Genomic DNA, 25,319 nt, shown 5'->3' with positions numbered 1-25,319 from the left:
CCAAAAAAGGGGCTATCGGGACTTTGAGACTTTTTTTTTTACCGTGCCCATGGTCTGCTGTTATCAAATTACAGTATTGCTTTGCACTGTTGTAACTATATGTTATAATTATGTGGCTTTTGTCAGTTTTAGTCTTGGTCTGCCTTGTGTTTCTATGATATCATACCGGAGGAACATTGTACCTGCATCATTTTTTAATGCATGCATTTCTAAATGACAATAAACGAGGACTGAGTGTCCTCATAATCTAAAAAAAACACAAGATTGATGCCTGTGCATGGACATATACACAAGCTTTATTTTATTCCGATCACATTCTAACAAGTGAGCTAACTGGTCGAGCACTGAAGATTATTGTTTTATATATTCCACAAAGCATGATTAACTTAAACACTAACATGCAGTGGAGTAGCACTCTCTGGCTGTTACTGCATTATATCGGACCAATGATCCGGAGACAAAAGCTAAGCTCTACCCAGGCAGCTGGGGAATTGAAATTCAGTTAATTAAATAAATGTGGAATAAAACAAAGTAACACCTCCAGCCAAGCTGTTCCAGTACAGTTATAGCTCTGGCATCTAACCAAGAATAAGGAAAGCTGCCCAGGTTTGTCCCATCTGAAAAAGGAAAGACAAATTCAATCTGGCAAATTGTTGTCTCATAAGTGTAATTGTCATCATCTAGAAAATGATGGAAGGTGGTGTGATATCTACTATGAAATGACCGACTGGACTTGGCTCCCAAGCTCACCAAAGCCTTGCTTCAGAGCTGAGGTAAGGTGACTGCCCTAAAATGACCACAAAGTCTGGCTTAACATCCGGGCAGCATTTGAGTGAGATGGCATCAAGAGGCTAGAGATAAAATGAAGTTAAGGATAACCCTCCCCAGTGGGAGGAGTCATACTTTATAACAAAGGGTGATTATTAGAGAATAATCAGTTCTAATTTAGAATATCGGGAGCTTCTTGGGCAGCGTCCTAGCCAGAGCTTTGTTGCTTCTGGTCTTCTCATGATAAATTTGTACCCCATTAAGAGGAATGTTCTTGCACGGGTGGTAGTGCTGACAGAACTTCCTCAGCACTGGGCTGCCATCTTCTGTTTACCTCTACCTTCGGATTTGTCTGAGCAAGCTCAGAGGCTTCCGCCCCCTATCACAATATGTCAAGTTTCTATCAGGATTCATTTAATCTGCTCCTTCAGTTATATCTTCAAGCTGATTTATGTCTTCTGTGACATTTTTTTGGAGCCTATTGTGGCGGTAATTCAAACAGCATCCAGAACCTCAAAAAAAGGGGCATAGATGCAAGAGGGTACAAGAATCTTCTTGCAGGACGTAAGATCTTTGGATGTGCCAATCATCTTCAGGTTACGAACATCCAACTAATGGACATTCATTCATACACACAAGCTCCTATAATACCATTAAAATTCCAAAGTCCAATATATGTACAAACACACATTTCTACTTTTCTCTTTCTATCCACTTGTAGTAATTGCTCTTTCTTGTCAGGCTTATGTGCTTTCTACACCATTCATTATGATACTGTAGAGGTATGGTTACCATAATGGGTAATTCTTTTTTGTGGTGCAATTTTCCGACAAGTGGACAAAATTGACCTATGGATATCTAAAAAAAAAATGGATCAAGGGATGGCCTATATTTGAGGTAAAGGTAGATACATTTTTGGAAGATCAGTGAATTGCCAGCTATGGGGATTTGGATGAGGCCTGGGTTAGTTCAGCTATTATCATATTGAATGGCAGATCTGGCTTGAGGGGATGAGTGGCCTACTCCTGCTACTAGTTTCTTGTAATCTTCAGATTAGACGCACCATTACATTTCTGAGTTAGGAAATCAATTATTGCTGCCAGCAAGAGCCAAGTCCCCTTTAAATTATCAGAGCAGCTGAGATAAGTTCCAATGACAAACAAACTGTTACCTAAAATCAATTAACAACTTCAAAGTTCAAAATAAATTAATTTTCAAATTGGGTATACACTCAGTGGCAAATTTATTAGATACCTCCTCTATCTAATAAGGTGGCCACTGAGTGTATGTTCATGGTCTTCTGCTGTTGTAGCCCACCCTCTTCAAGGTTTGATGTGCTGTGCATTCAGAAATGCTCTCCTGCACGCCAATGTTGTAATGTCCGGTTATTAGAGTTACTGTCGCCTTCCTTTCAGCTTGAACCAGTCTGGCCTTTCTCCTCTGATCAACTCATTATTGCTCATAGAACTGCCATCCACTGGATTTTTTTTTGTTTTTTTTTGCACCATTCTCTGTAAACTCTAGAGATTATCCTATATGAAAATCCCAGGAGATCATCAGTTTCTGAGATACTCAAACCACTCCATCTGGCACCAATAATCAATCCACGGTCAAAGTCACATTTCTTCCCTATTCTGATCTTTGGGCTGCACCTCTTGACCATGTCTGCATACGTTTATGCTTTGAGGAGCTGCCACGTGATTGGCTGATATTTGCACTAATAAACAAGTGTACAGGTGTAAAGTGGCCACTGCATGTATGTTACCATGTACGACCTTGAGACTCATTTTCTTACAGGCAATAGAGGAAATGAAATGCAACAGAATTTATAAAAAAAAATACATAAACAAAGACTAACAAACAACCAATGTGCAAAAGAAGACAAACTTTGCAAATAAAAAAAATACTGAGAACCTAAGTTGTAAAGAGTCCATGAAAGTGAGTCTGTAGGTCGTAGAATCAGTTACTGTATTGTGATCAAAGATACTCACATTGGTTCAAAAGCCTGATGGCTGTAGGGTAATACTGTAACTATTATTGAATTTGTTGGTGTGAGATCTAAGGCTTTTGTACCTCTTGCCTGATGGTAGTACTGAGAAGGGGGCAGATCCTGGATGGTGGGGTCTTTGATGATAGATGCTGCTTCCTTGTGACAGCGCTCCATATAAATGTGCTCAGTGATAGGGAGGATTTTTCCCGTGATAGACCAGGCTGTATCCACCACTTTTACTTGGGATTCTTGATTCCATATCCCATTGGGGTTCCTTGAAATTTAAATTCAAGCAATCAAACAAACCTGGAATTGATATAAAGAATACTGTAAAAATCTATCTGCCTCATATTTTTAGGGGAGGAAATCTGCCGGTCTTATTGAGCTAAACCTTACGCAAATAGTCCTACACCAGTAGTAATATCGTCTCTGAAATTCAGTATGAATTGGTCTAGCGGACCAGTTATTGGGGCATTTAGAAAAGAACAATAAAGGCTTCTCCTAAGCAAGAGCACCAACATCCTGTAAAAGGATGAAAAAAGACTACTTACGTTAATAGATCTTTAATTGTCCCTTCAATAATTAATTTTTTCCAAGAAGGTTGCTTCTCGTGCACTTGCAAATATTGCAAAGCTGCTAACGTTTCTAAATGTCTGCTGGTCAAGAGTGACAGGTTGTTAAAATAATGGGAATTTAATTAAGATTCAAAGTGGGATAAAGATTAGTTCGCTCTACATCACAGATTCTTTGAGTATATAACGGCATAGTTATCTTGCCGAATAAAACACAACCTTCTTCTTTATAAAATTACACATAGATTAGTAGTCCCAATTTTAAGACAAGATTATAGTTTTCAACAAACTGACTCTCCCCACTAATTAATGATGTGGGAATTTGATTCAGCCTGACTCAACAGTTGGTGTCTTCTCTGAATGTGGGCAGGTGTACAAAGCCTATTCAACTGGTGTGCTGTAGCTGGTTTCACACTGTTGTTTCCAGCTGCTTTCAGGACTGCTCGATCAGTATGAAAATGTGTTATAACAAAATAGAGTAAATCGCTTTTTGTTGATAAAACTTGCGCAGACATCAGAGACTACATACTGTATAAGATCAAGGTCTAGGGGAAAACCAGGTCCCTTTTACAGGTTTGAAATTATCTATCAAAGTTATCATCTGAGGACAGTTTGATAAAGGAAGCCATGTAGAACATTTTACTTATTAACTTACTGTCTACTGGAAATGAGGGAAATGCCAAGATAAGCAGGTAAGTGTTCTTGAGCAGGTTCCTTGGACAAGTGAAGTCAATCTCTGCACTTCTTGCCTTCTTATACTTGGATAGTGAGTTGAAGGAAGTGTCCAAATCAGAGATTGATTTGGAGTGCTATCCTGCCCCTAAAATAGGTCAATGTGCATGTTTCTTCCATTTTATTACAAATATTCTGATATTGTATACATAAATTATAGATTCCAGTTTTAAATTCTTGATATGAGTAATGGCTAACACTAAAGCCACCAATTTTCACCAACCACTAATCAACCCATACCTGCCGCTTGCCACCTGATCTGATGGTAATACGACAGCCTCTCCAGACCACATAGGATGTTAGTATTTGAGCCACAACCCACAAATCTCTTCCATCTACACAGAACACAGTAAATAAGACATTCAATTAGTCAATCTGCTATTTGTTTCCCATAAATCCATTTGCCCATTTGGGATGTTTTCTCTTGCTAGTTTGTTATTTGCATCACCCTGTCATCCTTGGGGAAGCGTATTTGTTTGCACTGCAATAATTGGGTAGGGAAAAGGAATTGAATTTGCATTGAAAAGAAACAGCACCAAAACAGAGGTAGCCCAGCAGAAAATGCTGCTTCAGTAGAAAGTGCATGTGTGCTTAGAAATTGAATTGTATTATGCAATTGAAGTTTCACTTTTTATGGAATGAAGCAAGATAAGAACCACTACTGGGTTATTTCGCATTCCACAAATGATTAACCCATCAGGGACACCTGGTTAAAAAAAGTTATCCCCATGCATCATTCATTTTGGAGCACTATGGTAAATCATGGATTCCTGTTATCAGCTACCCCTGGAAAACATCATCTCCATACAAAACACTGAGCTGGGAAGCATGCAAGGTAAGCAAAGTACTTATTTACATTTTTATGGGTGTTCCTATTTATATACACTCAGTAACCACTAAAGTAGGTACATCATGTATCTAATAAATTGGCAGTCTTCTGCTGCTGTAGCCCATCCACTTCAAGGTTCAACATGTTGTGCACTCAGAGATGCTCTTCTGCACACCACTGTTGTAACATGTGGTTATTTGAATTACTGTTGCCTTCCTGTCAGCTTGAACCAGTCTGGCCATTCTCCTTTGATCTCTCTGATTAACAAGCCACTTTTGCCCAAGGAAAAGTGGCCACTTACTGGATGATTTTTTTTTGCTTTTTGTACCACTTCTCTGTAAACTCTAGACATTGTTTTTCATGAAAATCCAAGGAGACCTGCAGTTTCTGGGATACTCAAACCACCCTATCCAGCACCAACAAACATTCGACGATCAAAATCACTTAGTTCACATTTCTTCCCCTCCCCCCAATTCTGTCTGAACAACAACTGAACCTCTTGACCATATCTACTCGCTTTTATGTATTGAATTGCTTTCGCATGATTGACTGATTAGATATTTGCATTATTGTCAGGTGCACAGGTGTATCTTGTTGGCCCAAAAGAAGGACAATCAGTGAACAGGAATGGATAAGATCAGTTTGTGAGACTGTCCTTGTGGTCGCGATTTTGTGAACTATTTTGATGAACTGATTCTCGCTCTGAGATAGGTTAATCAGAGCAATTGCATGTGGATACAAGGAATTTCAGCTAATGCCCTGCTATACCTGAGACCATTCTCAGACAAGTAGCTATTTATTATGTAAAATAGCAGGCTTGCAGGAAAAGCAATCTGTAATCTCAGTAGACTCAGTGTCTAGGTCACCTAGTTTGACTGGTTTGGACCAGTCCGAGTTGAAAAGAACAAAAGGCACAAAGCTGAGGGTAAAAGCCATAGAACAATGTTGGTTGTAGCCATGACCAGAATCAATAAGAAGGTGACCCAGGTCAGTGAGGTGGGCCTCAAGCCAATGAGAGGGAAATACAACATTTGAACTGATACGAAGTGTTTAAAAGTAAGGAGCTTCAAAAGCAAGAGAACCCATGTGCTTCTTAGTTGAGGCAATAAAGGTTACTTGTCAGTAAATACAGATTTTCACTATGATTAACTGATCATTATTACTAAGGGGTAAAGTTTCATAACAACCTAATAAAGTGGCCTCTGAATATATTCCTTAATCAGAGCAATCGGAGGAGGAGGAGAAGATGGCGGCGCGACGGCAGCGTGCGCGGCCACTTCAATGGTGATGTCTGTTATCTGTCAAGTAGCGGACCGTGCACAATTCTGATTTGATGGAGATGGACATGAGAGAACAGAGGAACATCTGGAAAACTTCTGAAATGCCCGCTTCGCTGCCACTGCTACTGTGTGGTAACCGGAATCTCCGGAGCAGAAGGCCCCGAAATCCTCGGCTTTGCGTGTTTCAGCGGCTGGGGCTAGGTCGAAGGCGCTCGGCAGAGGATGGCACTTGGGAGGCTGTATCAGCGAGGCTGGTCGGAAGCTCGAAGTTTTTGGACGGATGAACTCAGTGTCGGCTGTGGTCGGCTGCTTCCAAGGCATCTGCAAGTTGACGGTGCCTGGAGATTTATGGCAGAGAGTTTCTCCCTTTTGCCGCCGCTATCAGGGACTCGGGAGTCGATCGACTCAGTGACTTTTGAGACATTGTTTACTGTGCCCATGGTTTGTTCTTCATCAAATTATGGTATTGCTTTGCACTGCTGTAACTATATGTTATAATTATGTGGTTCTGTCAGTGTTAGTCTTTGGTCTGTCTTGTTTTCTGTGATATCACTCCGGAGAAACATTGTATCATTTCTTAATGCATGTATGCTTTTCAAAATGACAGCAAAAGAGGACTGAGTGTTTTCATAATCTAATCTAAATCTAATCTCAAAGTAACCCCCCCCCCCCCCACAATCTGACTTTTGCAGTTCCTCCCAACCAGGTAACCACATCACCATCCCACCATTCCCAACTCACCCAACGAATGAACTGATTACATTTCTCCTACGTTTCCCCAGGCTATTGCCTGGCCTCCAATCATTACACCCACCACTGTCCTACCTGCCCCACGCCACTGCAACAATATCCTCCACAGCACAACCTGCAGTTCTGATTCCTGACCTCAATGAACAATCTTCCATTTGCTTTCGTTACTTTTCCCTCAGATGCTAGTAGATGGTAGTAGACCTACCCATTACTGGACAGCATGACTGGACGAGTCAATCAAAGTCTGATATATTTTGAGAGTCCAATAAGTCTTCTGACCTTGAATGAGCAGATATGGAAATATAAAACTGGAACTATATGTGTGAGTCTGAAGGCTCTTTGGCTGCCTGCAAGAGTGCAATTCCAATAACATTTAAGAAAATTGTCAGCATTCAGAACCAAGCAATGTATATGTCTGCAACTGATCTGCCATTTTACACATCACTGTTTCTACCATCCCCATACTGTGACTCTATACAGTGGAATACCTATGGGATCATCTCAGCATGGCCTCTTTAACGTCACTTCATAAAAGCATAATTTTTACCAATTAAAAGGACAAGGATAGCAAATCTATGGGATTGTTACTATCACTAAACATCCCTCCATGACACACATGGCTTTGATTTGGAACTATATTCCCTCCTAATAGCCTAGGATTCTGTACCTAATTCTGTACCAATCGGCGGGAGGAGAGAGAGCAGCGTGCCATGCGTGTGTAGCCTCCGGTGAAAAATGATATCGTATCTGTTAAATAGGGGCCATGGACAATTCTGATTTGATGGAGACGGACGTGAAAGCACAGAGGTACATCTGGAGAAATTTCTGAAACGCTCGTTTGCTGCTGTCGTTACTGCGTGGTCAGGAATCTTCTGGAGGGAAGGCCTCAAAATCCTCAGCTTTGCCTGCTGTTGGCAACCGAGAAGGAGGTTGAATCATTCGGACAGAGATGGAGCTCAGTACTTGGTGTCAGAGAGCTGATTCGGAGGCTCGAAGTTTTCGGATGACTCAGAGAAGGATTGTGGTCAGGCATGGCAGGGAGAGTTTTTCTTCCTTCTCCCGTCTGCATGAGATGTGGGACATTTGAGAGACCTTGAACTTTTTACTGTGCCCATGGACTTCATCATCAAGTTATGGTATTGTTGCACTGTTGTAACTATATGTTATAATTATGTGGTTTTGTCAGTTTTTTCAGTCTTGGTCTGTCCTGTGTTTTGTGATATCACAACAGAGGAAATATTGTATCATTTCTTAACGCATGCATTACTAAATGACAATAAAAGAGGACTGCGTGTCTTCATAATTTAATAGTACTGTGCAAGCTTCCATCGAAAACTTCAATATTTTATGGAGGGAGCTCACCACCAAGTCAAAACCAAGTAAGCAAGAGTATTAAATAAACGCTGCAAATAAATCGTGTAGCTTTAATTTGTAGGATGAACTGAAATATTTCAACACAGAAGGGGGAGAGGGCAAACGAGCAGAGGAATGAGATTTATAAGGAGGTTCTGGGGAGTGAGAACCTAACCTCTGTCTCTGAAGAAAATATAATGTAGACTTATGAGACAGAATCAATAAATCAGTCACCCACACACGTGAGGAATAACCATTTAGATAACAATTCAGGAAATAAGATGTATTTTGCTAATTCAGAAATTCACAGTAGGTCAGTCAGCATATGTTAAGAGAGGAAAAGAGTTATTTTCCATCAGTCCCATTTCAGTCATAGACCTAATACATAAACTCTGTTATTTTGTCAATACATACTATCTGACCTACGAAGTATTATTAACATTTTCAAACTTAAGATTTGCAGTATCTGTGATGTTTTGCTTTGATATTAGTATTTCTCTCTTCTATTGAAGCTCCATTGCCATATTCCTAGCCTGCATTTCCATCAAGTATTAATCGGATCTCCTGTCAGTAAATCCAACAACGGCTTAGAGGCCCCATAAAACAAATTGTTTTTTTTATATAGACCCCGTATTCAAGGCCACCTGGATAATTTGTATTTTTAAGTACAGCTTCTGGCAATGGACCAAACATTTGCTGTTGGCTAAAATTTTTAAACACGAAAACACCTTGAGGGGAGTGATGCCTGTAGGGAAAATGGGAGAGAAATGGAAAAATCATCAGACAGATATAAAAATGTCTTGCAGGTCATGGTGGAACAGAGAGAAAAATATCAAGGTTTATTTCATTAATTGGCTGAGGCAAAAGAGAAATAAAAGTGGATGCTCAGAGAAATGTCAAATAGGAATATAAAATCAAAGCTTATAGAAATAATATATTTGCAAAATTTGGGAACCCACCCTTTATAGACTGATGAACAATATGGGATACTATGTATGTCTTGGTGCAACTGAATCCAGAATAGAAACAAGCTGGTATAAAATAACTAGAAGGATGTGAGCACAGCCTACAATATTCCTGATCTGTTGTTTCCCAGACATATTGAACCTTTTTGACTTAAGATGGAAGCTCATCTAAATGGGTGATCTAAAGATTAAGCCAGGTAAAATTAAAACATAGTAACTACAAAGTATGAATATTATTCATATAGAATGATTTAAAGAAAATTATGAGTTCTTATCAAGCAGCATTTAAAATGCAGAGAAAAGGAGAGAACAAATTTAAAAAAAAAAGAGGAAAATAAACATCAAGAAATGAAAATACTGCAAAACAAAAGAGTGGTAAATAGAATAAATGAAAAATCAAAAATCATTCTGGAGCAGCTGGAAATAGGTGAAGTAGAATTACTAAAGGAAAATACATTGAGTGCTAGAAGTCTAAAATGACAATGGAAAATACTGAAATTTTCAATAACTGAAATTGATCAGCCTATTGTTGAGTTTATTAGAAAACTCTCCGAGCTTTCACTGAGTTTCATCAGAACAGTGTAGGAGTTCAAGGACAGAGAAGTCAGAGCTGGCATAGGACAAAAAATTAACGTAGCTGCTTAGAAGTTATTTCAAAAAGGTTCAGAAGGCACTGTGGAGAGAGAAATTCTAAGCCAACGTTCAATGGCAGCTACTGCTCTCAATAAAGAAGCACAGAAAGTATGGCAAAAGTGAAAGGATATTTACTGAGAAAAAATATAGTTAAAAATTGTATGTGTGGCATGCTAATTGATCTGTGCCAGTTTGATCCAGGGTGGGCAGTACCTCAAATTTTGTTATTTGATCATTATTATATCAATCAAGAACCCGTTCATCACTGAATCTGTTGAAGATTGACTTACCATTTTGGCAGGAAGGGATAATGGTGCATGATTAGCAGCAGTTAGAGTCAGTCTGTTTCTCCTAAAGAGAGGGGTATACTTTGCCTGCAGCAGGTAATAGAAGTCATTATGAAGGAGTTAATGATTGAATAAAACAAGATGTAACACAACATGGGAGTGAACAAGGCACACACCAACATCTTTTATTGCTGGGAGGCTAATGGGAATAAATCCTTAGATATCAGCTCCACAAACAGTTATCGTCTGTAGGGAATTCAGCATACTCTATTTATAAGGTTGCTTAAAATGTTTAATTTGTGCCAATATCTATTGTAGATATTCTGATTATTTGGAGATTGTGATACTCAGTGACAAAAGTAAATTAAAATTTCAATAGTTTCATTTAATATCAGAGAAATGTATACAATATACACCTTGAAATTCGTGTTCTTCGCAGACATGCACGAAAACAGAAGAGTGCTGCAAAGAATGAGTGACAGTAAAAATGTTAGAGCACCAAAGATCCCCTTACAACCCCCCTCTCACACACAAGCAGTGTGGCAAAGCAATGATCCTCCCCTTCCCTCACTTACTTCAGCAAAAAGAATACCAGCACCCTTCACCCACCAAGCAAGCAATAACAAAGCCCCCAAGAAAGACCATGATCTGCAGTACAACAAAAACTAATCATTCACCTGACAATTCGACATACCATAATATCTCTCCCTCTCTCTCCCTAATAAAGCGAAAAAGAGGTGTGCCCTTTCACGGCGAGAGGGGAGATATAACAAAACAACTTGCTGATTTACAGTGATAAAGTCTGCTGTGCCAATTTTTTTTCTGAATTTTCGACCCAAGAGTTGGCAACAAACTCCTCCCGGAGGGGGGAGGAGGGAGAGGGGAGGAGAGAGGGGAGAGGGGAGGAGAGAGAGGGGAGGGGAGGAGAGAGAGGGGAGGGGAGGAGAGGAGAGGAGAGGGGAGGGGATGGGAGGAGAGAGAGGGGAGGGGATGGGAGGAGAGGAGAGGGGAGGGGAGGAGAGAGAGTGGAGGGGATGGGAGGAGAGGAGTGGAGAGGAGGGGACAGGGGAGGAGAGGGAGGGGAGGAGAGAAGAGGAGAGGAGAGGGAGATTGATTCACCAAGTACAGAGTCTCCGTCAGCTGATCTGTTGCTCCCAATGTTCCATTTTCTCCCTCAATGCTTCAGCTGGTCACACCAGCATAGAATCAGCCTGTCCACGGGGCTGCGAAACCTCAGAAGCCCAAAGGCACGCTCATCTTCTAGGCCACACTCTTAGGATTTCAAAAAGCGGGTCCCACCACTGCAAAAGAGCCAAAGTCTGACTGCAACTCTGGGTCAGGGTCTTCAACAGAACCCCATCCACCTTGAAAAGAAAAAAGATAGAAATAAAGCTGTTTTCGCAGATGAACTCAAAGGAATTGCCATTGAGTGTCATTGTAACTCCGCCTCCACCTCTGGGAGGATGAAAAGGATATGTTTTTATTGGGAGCATAGTGGGATGATCTAGTTATGGACAATAATGCTAGAACACTGTTAATAGGTTGCCTTGTCTACTGAAATCTTTCTACATCTTCTGCTTCTCTTTCCTCTTCCTCCTCTTCCTCAAACAGCACAACTTCTCACCAGTCACTTACACAGCCTGCGAACTCCTGCTGGTAGGATTATGTAGGAGGGCACGATGAGTATTGACACCCACTCTATAAAGTATGCCAAGGCTTCTCTAGTGAACGTTAGGCAGTGGAATTGTTGTTTGAATGCTCAAATGGTCCACTTAATACCTTCTGTGTGACAGCGTGCAATTCTCCAGGATGCACTTTGCTCATTCATGCATGAGCATCACACAAAAAGTAAGAAATGTGTCTCACAGAGTAGTTTGTCGTGTTAGCTGAAACACACGTACACCGTGGGCCACTGCAGAATAAAGGCACCCTGATCGCGGGAAGAACTAACTTGCATGATGTTCTATGTATGGTAACACATTAGCTGAACTTTGGCCGAGTAGAAGACCTCGAGCCTGGAGATCGCTCTTGCACGAAGACAATGGCACCCTGCGCCACATGCCCAAGGCAACGCCCGCAAGGCCGTGTGTTCACTCCGTCTGCTGCTTGTTGATAGAATGAATGAAAGTCAATCAGTTGTCTTTGGAAAGTGAGCATCAGCAGCACCTTTTTATAACAGTAGACAGCAGGCCAAAAAATGTTACAAGCATCTCCAGCTCCAGTTTAGAAACAGGTTGGATGCATAAAAATTCTTGTTAGTAAACATGATAGTCATTAGAAAGCAGTCCTCGCCCTGCACAGGTGGGGTTGTGGTTCCACTCCTTGGTATATTTCAAAAAGGACACTCTGATACATTTTCTCTCATTGAGTTTCATCTGGCCTCTTGCGGCTATCCTCTATCTTTCCATGCTCGGCTTTGCCTCTGCTCATTGGGAACATCTGTGAAAATATCCATAGAACATCAAGTAGTAGAGCACAGTGCAGGCCCCGCAGCCCACAGTGTTGTGCCAAGATCTACTTCACCCTTCCCTCTCACTTCACCCTCCATTCTTCTTTCATCCATTTTCAAAGTTCAAGGTAAATTTGTTATCAACGTACATACAGTATATGTCACCATTTACAACCTTGAGATTCGGTTTTATGTGGGCATATTTGGTACATCTAATCACCAGAATGGAATCAACGAAAGACTGCACCCAATAGGGTGGACAACAAGTGTGCGAAAGACAGGAAACCGTGCAAATACAAAACAAAATAAAGAAGTACTACTAATAATAAATAAATAAGCAATAAATGTCCAGAACATGAGATGAAGTGAGTCCATAGGCTGTGAGAACCTATCTAAAAGTCTATTAAATGTACCTTATGTATCTGTATCTACCACCACCCCAGCCATGTATTTCATGCACTCTCTGTGTAAAAAGCCTTTCTCCGACATCCGTTTTTTACATTCCTCCATTAAATTTATGCCCCCTTGTAATGACCATTGCCACCCTGGGAAAAAGGCACTGGCTGATCACTCTATCTATCCCTCTCAACATTTTAAGTTCCCATGACTTGGAACAACTGACCATAACAAAGACAAAGTCGAGCAAACACCTAACACAACACTACTAGGAGACTCTAGCATCTAAAGAGTTCTATTAAATGCAAACCAGTTTTAAATCTAGCAATAGTCAGTCAAAATCAACCAAACCCCAATTAGTTGGTGAACCTTTAAAGAGAATTGATGTGCTTTCCTTTTTGCTGCCAACCTTCCGTGTGTATTTAACACATGGCATTAGTTGGAAGAATTGGCAGCACTAGCATCAGATCACCAGTGGGCACTGACTGATGCCAAGGTTTGGCTATTTCCAGCATCTCTAGGTATTTCATACACAGATATCATTCCCTAATGACAACTCATACTACAAATGATGAGCACACATCAATCATCACACTGGAACTAATTCATCACCCACAGAACTCTAACTACTGCAGCTTATGGTGCTAAACTTTGTGAGCATCATTCAAATTGGGAACTTTAGAGTGAAATTGAGAGACTGTAACCATATCTAATCCCTATATCACAGTTAATGGAAAAGAAGTTGCACTGTTTTGGAAGAATATTAGAGTATATTCTTCAGGGTAGATCTTCCCAGGAGATAAGATACACAGCTCCAGTCTAATCCCGTCTGGTGGGCATACAAATCAGGCATCACTGCAACTTTACCTTTGCTTACTGCTGGAAACTTGCTCCCAGGTGCATAGACACACTGATCACCCATGAAACTTTCTTCATCTTTTTCACCTGTGCTGCTGGCAATTCATTTAGAGTTTGATTTTCCATGAATAACAATCATCTAACTTGAACACAAATTTACAAGAGTGGGTAAATAAAATGTTATCTCTGAATATTAACTGTTTAAAATGCCCAAGAAAAATAAGTAGATTTTTAAAAAATGTACATTAAAACAACACAGCTGTAAAAATGTAACGACAAAAAAACCACTACAAAAATCTAAAAAATGAGTTTATTTTCAAAGGTTCACTGACATGGATTCTATTTTTATCCATTCAAATTTATTGTAGAATGAAAGCCGAAAATCTGTATCAGGTGTTCTGAGATCAATTACGACACAAAATATGGCTAATCATTTGACCAGCCATTCGTGCATAATCACCTCAGTTGAAGCAATATTTGTTCAAGTACCTTGCAGCAAACTCTCTAAAAAGAATTTTCAATTTGCAGTTGTCTTAACTTTTCACTGATGCTGTTTCTGCATTCAGACTCTTTTAACATCCTGGAGTCTTGGGATTCTTTTGCTATTTGAAATTGGAATGTCTTATCAGTGCAACAGACTGCCTGGGAGACTGGCTGTAGAATACCTTTTGACATAGCTGGAAGCTTGTACCCTGTTGTGCACATTAAAGTATTTTGTTGGATTTGATGGCTTGGCAATGCAATTAATCACTGTGATTGATTGTGTTGGCATTTGGGGCATTAAAATTTTCAGTGATGCCTACGCCATAATTGGCATCCACATTTACAATGGTGCAATTGATATGTCAGACAGCAGACTTCCATGATTTGCACTTTGTTGCAAAATGCCCTTCCATATACAGAGAATGTCCCTAAGATAGCTGGTGGACAATCAGAACATCCCTAGGCACAAATGATTCTCTGAAACATCAATGAATTAAAGATGGAAAATTCCACTTTTGGCTTACCTTTCTCTCTACCTCTGCTGGTTTTCCTTTGTTAGCTGGATATTCTCAAGGCCCTTCAAACGTGTCCAGTGGTTGGTATCACTTTGACTAAAAGTATATTCTGAGGAAGAGTACTATGAGGAAAGAGAGGCCAATACTCCAGACATTTGTTTTTAAGTGCTGACAGATGGAGCAACATGTCTGCCTCCTACCACCACCACTAAATATTGCCTGATCAAACACCGATGATTGCCATAAATTTTTTTTTCATGAACATATCTGAAAATATATGGTCATTCAAAATCAGATAGTGTATATATACTGCATAAGTACAAAGCCAAATAGTACAGAGGTGGCATATTTATTCTCTTAAATAATTGGCAAATATTTATTCCCCTAAATGCATTTTTCCCAATGATATCAAAGGTCTCTGAGGACAATGCAGCTCAGTGTAATGGCTTTGTGATCTGCAGGGGTATAAGTGTAGCCCTCTAATAACGAGAGCTATTTCTGCCCTGTGAGCCCAAATCTATCAGTTGCTACCACCTTCTGCAAGTGAATTCCCCAGATAATAACTTCTTTCTGCTGAGGCACAGACACATAAAAAGAGTGTGAGCCATACATAACATACATTCCGGGGCGGCTTATAATTGCCCAGAGAGAGTTAGATAACGATGGAAGAAAGGCAGAATGAGTTCATTTCAGTTATAACATGCCACTCAAACTATATTGGTGCAAACAAATGGCAACAAAGACATGAAAAGTTAATGGGGGAGTGAGTACTCAAATAGTGTGGCCTTATTAGGCCCCACTGCAGTTGCTATTATTTTACTGCTTTGTAAAACTTATGCCAAACCAGAAATAGAACTATAGATTAAAAATGTAAGAGCATCATGAACTAAACTGAATGTGTATGTCAACCACGTAAATAATATACAGTGCAAAGCTATTAGCTATTTTCTACAAAGTACAGGCAGTATTTTTAAATAGTCCACTAGAGCATGTCCTTCCTCTGATGCCTTATTCTTGTGAAATATTGGAATGGAGCAGTCTCTTTAATATAAGAAGAGCCTCTTGTTTCTTCCGTTGGGTTCAGAATAATCGAAGCCAAATGCTGACTGCTCTTTCATCTGAAGCTCATTGTAACATACTACACGGAATTAGAGAATCAGAAATGGTATGTTACTCCCCCTGAATTTCTTTTCAGGAAGGACTGTTTTTTTTTATATAGAAAGAGAAGTTGTTTTGCACATCAAAGCTCATACAGGAAGAGAGCTAGAGCAGTGTTCTCTGTTCTAAGAACTCAACCATGGGTATTTTTTAAATATAATGGCTTGAATCCAAAGCAATAGTTCAAAACCACATTGATAAAGGTGAGAAAGTGTATGTGGATGACTCATAATTAAATCAGAGATATTCACAAATTCCCGTCCGTGTATGCCAGCAAATGGAAAACTATGCTTACAGAAAACATAGTTTTCTGGTGAGTTGCTCACTAAATGATGTGAAATGTCAAATTGTTAAGTCTGGAGCCAGTGGACTTAATAGAATGATCATTTGAAAAAGAAGTATTCTCCATAAATGACCATGCAATGTGTCTTTTAGCAAAACAACATGAAATTGCCTAATTGATGGATCAATGGAGTGATGTTGTTCTAATACTCCCTGTTCTGACAAAATTATTGTTTATTTTCAGTCTATCTTATTGCTAGAAGATATGACACCCTAAATTATAAGCATGTTAAACCCTGTGTAATTCTCTTATGTAAAACAAAAATACTGTGGATTCTGGAAACCTAAAATATAAACAGAAAATGCTCAGAGATACCTAACAGATGAGGTGGCATCTGTGGAGAATGAAACAGGACAGATAATGGGCCAAATGAAGAATCAAAATTTGGACCTAGTAGGAGTATAAATTGCAGTGGTAGATCATTACCAATGTAATTCCTCCTGGAGCCATCTGCTGTGGTTGTCTTTCAGTTGTGCTCCCCTGTTGTCGTCCACCATCATCCCTTTTGTCATTTAAACTTGATTCTAAACTTCTCAGTCCTTCCCTTTCCTCCTCATTATTTCTTGTCTCTGTATTTGCTTAAAATATTTTCCTCTCATTTTGATAAAGGATCATGTCTATAGACATTGATTCCCTCTCTGCAAGCGTTGCCAAGCCAACTGCACTTTTACACCATTTTATGTTTATACTGGCCCAGAATCTGCAGGCAACAACAAGCTGGTTTAATTTGTCGGCATCATAGAGTCATACAATATGGGAAACAGCCACTGCAGCTGCTTGAGACGATTCAACTATCAGGCACCTATTTACACTTATACTAAAGGTTACTTCGGGTATCTGTGTAACATTGCAGGAGATCTCAAACAAGTGGACACGTTGGATGGGTGAAGGAGAGTTAAAATGACAGGCAACTCCACTCACTTTCTCCAGTTCAATTATGGAAATGTTCATAGCTCCAAATTATGGCAGGCTTTTTGCAGGATATATGGGACAATCCTTGCATGAGATCCAGACACATCTTTTCACTCAATTCTTTCTCCAATATGTTGATAACTATTGTGGTGTCACTTCCTGCACTCACACAGAATGTGAAAATTTCATCACTTTCGCTGCCTATTTCCACCCTACTTTTGCCTGCACATGGTCCATCTCTACTAATCCCGTTCTGGTTGTCTCTAGCCTCAGGGAATAAGCTAATGACAAACATCCATTACAAACTTGCCAATTGCCACATCTATCACACACACTCTTTTTTCTGTAGGCATTCTATTATCCCAATTCCTCCATCTCTATCATATCTGCTCCAAAGGCAAATCTTTCCTCGTCAGTGCCTCATGGGAAACCTTAGATTTCCCTGAACCATGGTTTTTCTCTTATCCATAGTATACAGGATCCTTGATCGCACCCCAGTTGTTTTTCATTTTTCTGTTGCTACTGTCTTTCCTCCCAAACAGAAAATGGGTAATGTACCCTCAGCCCCTGCCTTCCACCCACCAGTCTGTGCATTCAACAGATCAGCTTCCACCACTTCTTTCACCTTCAAAGACCTTTAGTTACCAAACACATCTTTCTTTCACCTGCCTTTTCCATATTCCAAGGGATTTCCATCACCTTATTCTACTTTTCCATCTCCACATTTGTATTTCCTCAGGCAGTCTCTTAGAATTGAATATATCTTGCTTCCCCTCCAGTTGAGGCTAATGTGGGAACTGCAGACTCTTCCACAGGTAGGGCAGGGGATAACTGACAGGGCAGATGGGTGGGTAATTTATGAGATGGTGTGCTACCCATGCCACTCATGCAGTTCTCTGTTTGCTCCAATGCATGACCTCAGTGATCACAAAACCATTCTGAAATCTCATCCACTTTGAGAGGTCATACACCTGAGGATCTCAACAGTCAGTGAGGATGTTTCACTTTTTCTTAGGGAAGTTTGAGCACATTATTAAGCCTCTTTCTCTGCCCACTTGGCGATCTCCTTCAATGATAAGGCTTTGAGTGTGTGCTTTTGTAAGCTAGAATCATTTAAGACAACAAAATGGCAAAAAATGTTAAGACTATTGGCCTGGGAGAGGACACTGATGTTGCTTCACTTTTCCTTCCAGTGAGCTTGGAGAATTTGGGGGAGGTGAGAGCTCTCTGTGGCTGGTATTTTTTCCAAGTGCTTTGACATGTGGGCCCTAGGTAGTCAAAGTTTCAAAAGCATGTAGGAGGGTATGGATCACTGATGCTTGGATGACCATGAGTCTTCCTCCAGTGCTGATCTCTTATCTCAAACCTTCTTTTCCTCAGTCAATTAGAAACTGCGCTGAAGGTGGTGATAATTCTTTTCTGTGTCTCCCTTGTTCAGAAGTGCCTCTCTAAATATGTCAGAGGGCAGTATGGTACATGAGGGGAGCTGTTCAGTACTTAGGTCCTGGGGGTGTTAAATGTAATGCTCAATCTCGTGAGTATTTTGTTGAGTAAAATGATGACACATTTGAATGCAAGAGACAGTGCACTTTAACTTCATCCCTTCCCACCATCTAGGTATCCTAACAGTCCTTTGTGGTAAAGCAGTAACAAAGTTGTACCTCTTCAGATTCAGTGTACTTCATCCATTGCTCATAATATGGTCTGTTTGACTACATAGAAAGCAAAATCAGATTGACTGAATTGTGGTGCATCTGTCCTCAGCATACAGTGGCAATTATAAGCTTTCAAATGCCAGTCACTTTAATTCCCCATACTACTCCAATTCTAATCTTTTTCTTGTGGCTTTCTACATGTTTCAAGGAGTTCTGATACTTTGGGGCAGCATCTTATCTTCCATCTTGCAGCATTTAGGATTCAATGTCACTTTCAACAATTTTATGCATCTCATACTCTCTCCCTCCCTTTCTCTCTTTCTCATATATTTATATTTTCGTATTTCCTTATCACATAGAAGGAGGCCATTTAGCCCATTGTTATCTATTCCACCTTTAAGAGCATTTCCATCAATCCTCTTCCAGCACTTGTAACCTTTGTTCCCTGTAACCTATGTTCATTTATTCCCTTTGATTCTCCAACTACTTACCCCTTCGCTGCTGTAAGTTATTCATCTGTGGTATTTAGTCAGTTTCTTCCACTTCTGGTTTGCCAGATATTTTGGGCCCCATATCTAGGAAAGCACATGCTCCCATTGGTGAAGGTCTAGAGGAGGTTTACAAGACTGATCCTGGGAATGGAAGGGTTAAACAATGAGAAGCATTTGATGGCTCTGAGTCTGTCCTCAATGGAGCTTAGAAAACTGATGGGGGAGCTCACTGAAACCTACAGAATATTGAAAGGCCTAGAAAGAGTGGGACATGGAGAGAATGTTTCCAATAGTAGGAGAGTCTAGGACCACAGGGCATGGCCTTGGAATAGAAGGATGTTCTTTGGAACAGAGATGAAAATGATTTTTTTTTAGTCAGTGGTAATGCATCTATGAAATTCATTGCCATAGAATTTTGTGGAGGCCAAGTAATTAGGTATATTTAAAACGGAGGTTGAAAGGTTCTTGATTAGTAAGGGTGTCTGAGGTTATGGGGAGTAGACAGAAGAATGTGGTTTAGAGAGAAAATAAATCAACAATGATCAAATAGCAGAGCAGACTCAATTGATTGAATGGCCTAATTCTGCTCCTATGTCTATTGGTCTTACATGCCGATTATCCTCTAAATCTCTGGTTTTCATTTCCCCAGCTTTTACATGCCCCTTAGCTTGCCTTTTACCTCTCTAACTGCCCCCTCCGTAAAACATCAACCTGACAAATTCATCCACAGTTTATCAACTGAGAATCCCTAACCCCACCCTATCAGAGATATTCCACCTCCACACCGTCCCTGTGGTTTGAAATTAACTTGTTTTCTTACCATCCATATTCTGAGAAAGGACCTTTGATTGGAAACATTAACTTTTTTTTCTTTCCACTGTTGCTACCTGACTTGCTGAGAATTTTCAGCATCCATAATTAGAGGGACAAACATGAGATTCTGTGGACGTGAAAGAGATACTGAGATGGTATGTTGCCTCTTAGGTGCCAGGGTCAGGGGTGTCTCGGATAGGGACCACAGCATTCTAAAGCAGGAAGATGAGCAGACAGAAGTCATGGTATGTGTTGGTGCCAACGACATAGGTAGGACAAGGGAGGAGGTCCTAAAGAGAGAATGTAGGGGTTAAGGTAGAAAGCTCAAAAGAAAGACCTCCAGGGTAGTAAACTCTGATTTTCAGCCTGTGCCTCACACTAGTGAGATAAGAATAAGATAATTTGGTAGATGAAACCATTTACCTTTTAGTACTGAGATGAGGAGGAATTTCTTTAGCCAGAGAGTAGTGAATCTGTGGAATTCTTTGACACAGGCAGCTGTGGAGGCCAAGTCCTTATGTATATTAAGGCAGAGATTGATAGATTCTTGATTGGTCGAGTCATGAGGGGGTAAATGGGGAAGGCAGGAGATTAGGGCTGAGAGGAAAATTGAATCAGCCATGATGAGATGGTGGAGCAGACTCAATGGGCCAAATAGCCTAATTCTGCTCCTATACTTTATGGTCAACTGTGTTCATACCTGTTCAGGTCTTGCTGATTTGTTGAACAACCATTTCTGAAACCAAAAATGACTTTCTTTTTCAAAACAAAAGTCTTTTTTTGCTCAGAGCTAAGTTTAGATTATGGAACAGATTTACCCACCAGCACAGCAAGTTGACTGCTCAAATTTCGACAGACAATTTTAGTCAGGTGAAAAAACACATGCTAGTAAGAGAAATGGGAAATCTGGCCAAATGGTCAAGTTTAAAGTGCTGTGCTTCAGAGTAAGTTTCTATATTTTCTTAGAGATTTGTCAAACTGGAGGGAACGTTCAGGATAAACATTGATGGTTGGAGAATGGAATGGATTCCTCTCCAATCCTTGCTAGACTTAATAAGGGCAAATTTGCAAATTTGATGTGTGTTGCTTGAATTTCCAGCATCTGCAGAATTCCTCGTGTTTAAGGGCAATTGAATACTGACTTTTGGAATTTATTGCAACAAACAATGTGCCCAAGTACTCAGTGGGTCAAGCAGTATCTGTGGGGGTGGAGGGAGGGGAAAGAATTATTGATCGTCAAAACCTGAATTTCCGGTGCATTCTGATACAGAGTTTTGACCAGATTCTTTGTCTTTCCTTTTCCTCCAGCATATTGTTTATTGCTCCATGTTTCAGCACTTGCAGTCTCTTCTGTCTCCATTATGCAATTTGTTTCCCACTTATAGCCAGTTGGTGTCACATGATGCACATGGAGACAGCTGAGCAATGCTGAGAAGAGAGGGAGACAATGGAAGAAGGACTATCATCTCCACCTGGGTCCTTCCTCCTTCCCTTTCTCCTATCAGATTCCTTCTTCTCCAGCCCTTCATCTTTCCAGCCCACCTGGTTTCACCTATCACCTCCTAGCTATCCTTCTTCCCCTTCCCCCACCTTTTTATTCTGGCATCTTCCCTTCCTTTGCAGTCCTGAAGAAGGGTCTTGGCCTGAAATGTCCACTGTTTATTTATTTCTATAGATGCTGTCTGACCTGCTGAGTTCCTCTAGCATTTTGTATGTGTTGCTAACCAAAACCATTCTTTTTTGGGAAGTTAAAAATCCCCCTATCTGTTCAATAAACAAGTTATTAATCCATGAAAGTCTTCTTCAGAGAGACGGTAGAAGACATCAATCATGAATTATTCAAATTGGCTGGACTTCTTTCAGGAAATAGTGTTTTAATATCAAGCACATGAGTATTTTGAGACACAGCGTGTGCTAAGTGCAACAAGCCTGAGAGGAAAAATGGTTGTCAAAGGCTTTGTCTATTCATGATTCGCCTTGGCTTGCTGTAGACAAACTGATAGAGATTCCGTGCTGAGACTAGATTACAACATTACTATTGTACCACTTGCTAGGAAGGTAGAAGGTGAACTAGATATTGATCTTCCTTTGTCAATGATTCTTATGTAAGAATAATTCAAAGAAAAAAATGACAGAAGAAGAAATCTAAGATAGAAGCACCAGTTCTGTAGACAATTTATGTTTTAACACACAACCTTATCCTTGGTATTCTATCATAGGCAAAAAATATGGATAATGCTGGAAAATGTGCCTTGGGATCTTGATACATGATTAGCTGGTTAACACGGGATGCACATTAAGTTAGCTCCCACACTTTATTACTATTCACTGTTAATGTTTGCAGCTGAAATCTAAGTATACTTATTTGCACTGGTGAGCTGCTTAGCAAATGTTGCACAAGACCCCTGGGGAAGGGCAAACATTCTCAGTGAACTGCAAGTTGACTTGCTTCCTTATAGATTGTGAAAGAAGCAGGAGTTGGGCTACTTGGCCGCTCCTACCTGCTCCACCATTCAATTAAGTCCTGACTGATCTGTGGATTGCCTCTATCCCTGTCGTGAGAAGTGGGAATGGGTAAGGCCGGCCCATAGGCCTCTGGTGAAGCTATACAGGCCAATCCCCTGTACAGTGGACACAATGGATTACAGAAACATTGATGAACTCCAAACATACCATTGACTTTGGATGATAGAGATAGGAGGTCATCAAAGGCCTATGCTCCACTGGGAGCTGAGGGCCCAAGAAGAAATCAGTAGATTGAGCATCACCTACATAATTCCAGCTCTTACTCTTCTTGTTTCTTTCAAGCTACATATTATTTATTCATATGCTTTATATGCTATTATACATTCATCAGCTTCATATATTTCCATCCCCCTCTTGCCTTCTAAATACCAGCTTCATTCCTCCTCAGGAATTGAATTCACTCATTTTTGCAACTTTTCACCCTTTTCTATTCCCAGTTCTTCTCAGGTCTTCAGTCTTCTCTCATTACCATGCCTGGTGCTTGTCCACACTGTGGTCTTCACTTCCTTGTACTATGTATCTTTAAATGGCAGAAATCAATACTGTGACTCAATAACATGAACAGAATTTCTGTACAGATTTTGTTTGAATAATTGCTTTTTATATTAAAATAGCCAGTTTCATGCGACTTGAAAGAAAATAATCAAAATCTGTAACTCATCAAGTTTCCTACTGCTTTTGCTCCCTGAGGTTACTTTGCTCATTCAGCAGTTCCTTTTCAATTGAGATCCTGTAACCCATTTTAGACACTTTGAAGATATAGAGATAGTGATGAAAATAATGCAGGTAAGCTTATCCTTCAGTTTATTCATCCTTTCTTGAATTGCCATGTCTGGGATTTAAGTAAGCATAGCAAACAAAGTTTGTTCCAAACAAGCAATTTATTTGTCTTATTACAAACAAACAAAAATTTGCAAATGCTGAAAATCCAAGCAACAGACACAAAATGCTGGAGGAACTCAGCAGGCCAGGCAGCATCTATGGAAAAGAGTACTGTCGACATTTCGGCGTTTCAGCAGGACTGAAGGAAAAAGAAGATGAGGAGTAGAGTTAAAAGCCGGGGGGAGGGGAGGTGGAAACGCAAGGTGATAGGTGAAACTGGGAAGGGGGGTGAAGTAAACAGCTGAGAAGTTGATGGGTGAAAGAGATAAAGAGCTGGAGAAGAGGGGATCTGAAAGGAGAGGACAGAAGGCCATGGGTGAAAGAAAAGGGTGGAGGAGCACCAGAGGGAGGCGATGGGCAGGCAAGGAGATAAGGTGAGAGAAGGAAAAGTGAATGGGGAATGGTGAAGGAGGGACATTACCAGAAGTTCAAGAAATTGATATTCATGCCATCAGGTTGAAGGCTACACAGATGGAATAGAAGGTATTGTTCCTCCAACCTGAGTGAGGCCTCATTGCGGCAGTAGAGGAAGCCATGGGTTGACATATCGGAATGGGAATGGGAAGTGGAATTGAAATGGGTGAGATTCCACTTTTTCTGGTGGGCGGAGCGTGGGTGCTCAGTGAAATGAAATCCCAACCTATGTTAGGTCTCACCGATATACAGGAGGCCTCACTGGGATCACTGGACACAGTATATGACCCAAACAAACTCACAGGTGAGTGGCACCTCACCTGGAAGGGCTGTTTGGGACTGTGAATGGTAGTGAGGGAGGAGGTGTAGGGGCAGGTGTAGCACCTGTTCTGCTTGTAAGGATAAGTGCCAAGAGGGAGATCAGTGGAGAAGGACAAATAGACAAGGGAGTTGTGTAGGGAGCAATCCCTGCAGAAAGCAGAAAGTGGGGGGTGGGGAAGGGAAGGAAAGGTGTGCTTGCTTGATCCCATTCGAGATTGAAGAAGTTATGGAAAATTACGTGCTGGACGCGAAGGCTGGTGGGGTGATAGGTGAGGATGTGAGGAACCCCATACCGAGAGGGGTGGCGGGAGGATGGGGTGAAGGCAGACATGTCCGAAATGGAAGAGATGCAGTTGAGGGTAGCATTGATGGTGGAGGAAGGGAAGCCTCTTTCTTTGAAGAAGGAGGGAATCTCCACTCTGGAATGAAAAGCCTCATCCTGAAAGCAGATGCCGTGGAGAGGGAGGAATTGAGAGATGGGGATGGCTTTTTACGAGTAACAGGGTGGGAAGAGGTATAGTCCAGGTAGCTGTGAGAGTCTGTGGGTTTATAATAGACATCAGTAGATAAGCTGTCATCAGAGATAGAAACAAAGAGATCAAGAACGGGGAGGGAGGTGTCGGAATTTATTTGTCTTCATCTTTTAGGATCCAAGAGGCAGAAATGTCCCCTTGGCTGTAAGTGATATATATGAAATCGGTAGGTACTCTGTTTCTAAAATAGTCTTCCGTCTGAATTTCATAAATGGAGCAGACTTGCAAGGATTATTACATCATAGGGTCAGCACTGTAGGATAAAGTGCTAATATGCTTCCTAGTATTAATATGAAAGAACACCTAAGAATTATGTTAACTTCCTACACTTAGTCAGTTTAAAGCTAATGACAAGTATCATATAACAGACAATTATTTTCCACTTTACATATTTCTACCTGTGAAATATCT

Source organism: Mobula birostris, chromosome 16, assembly GCF_030028105.1.
Source record: "Mobula birostris isolate sMobBir1 chromosome 16, sMobBir1.hap1, whole genome shotgun sequence".
Lineage (NCBI taxonomy): Eukaryota > Metazoa > Chordata > Chondrichthyes > Myliobatiformes > Myliobatidae > Mobula > Mobula birostris.
Note: the sequence above shows the minus strand (reverse complement) of the source record.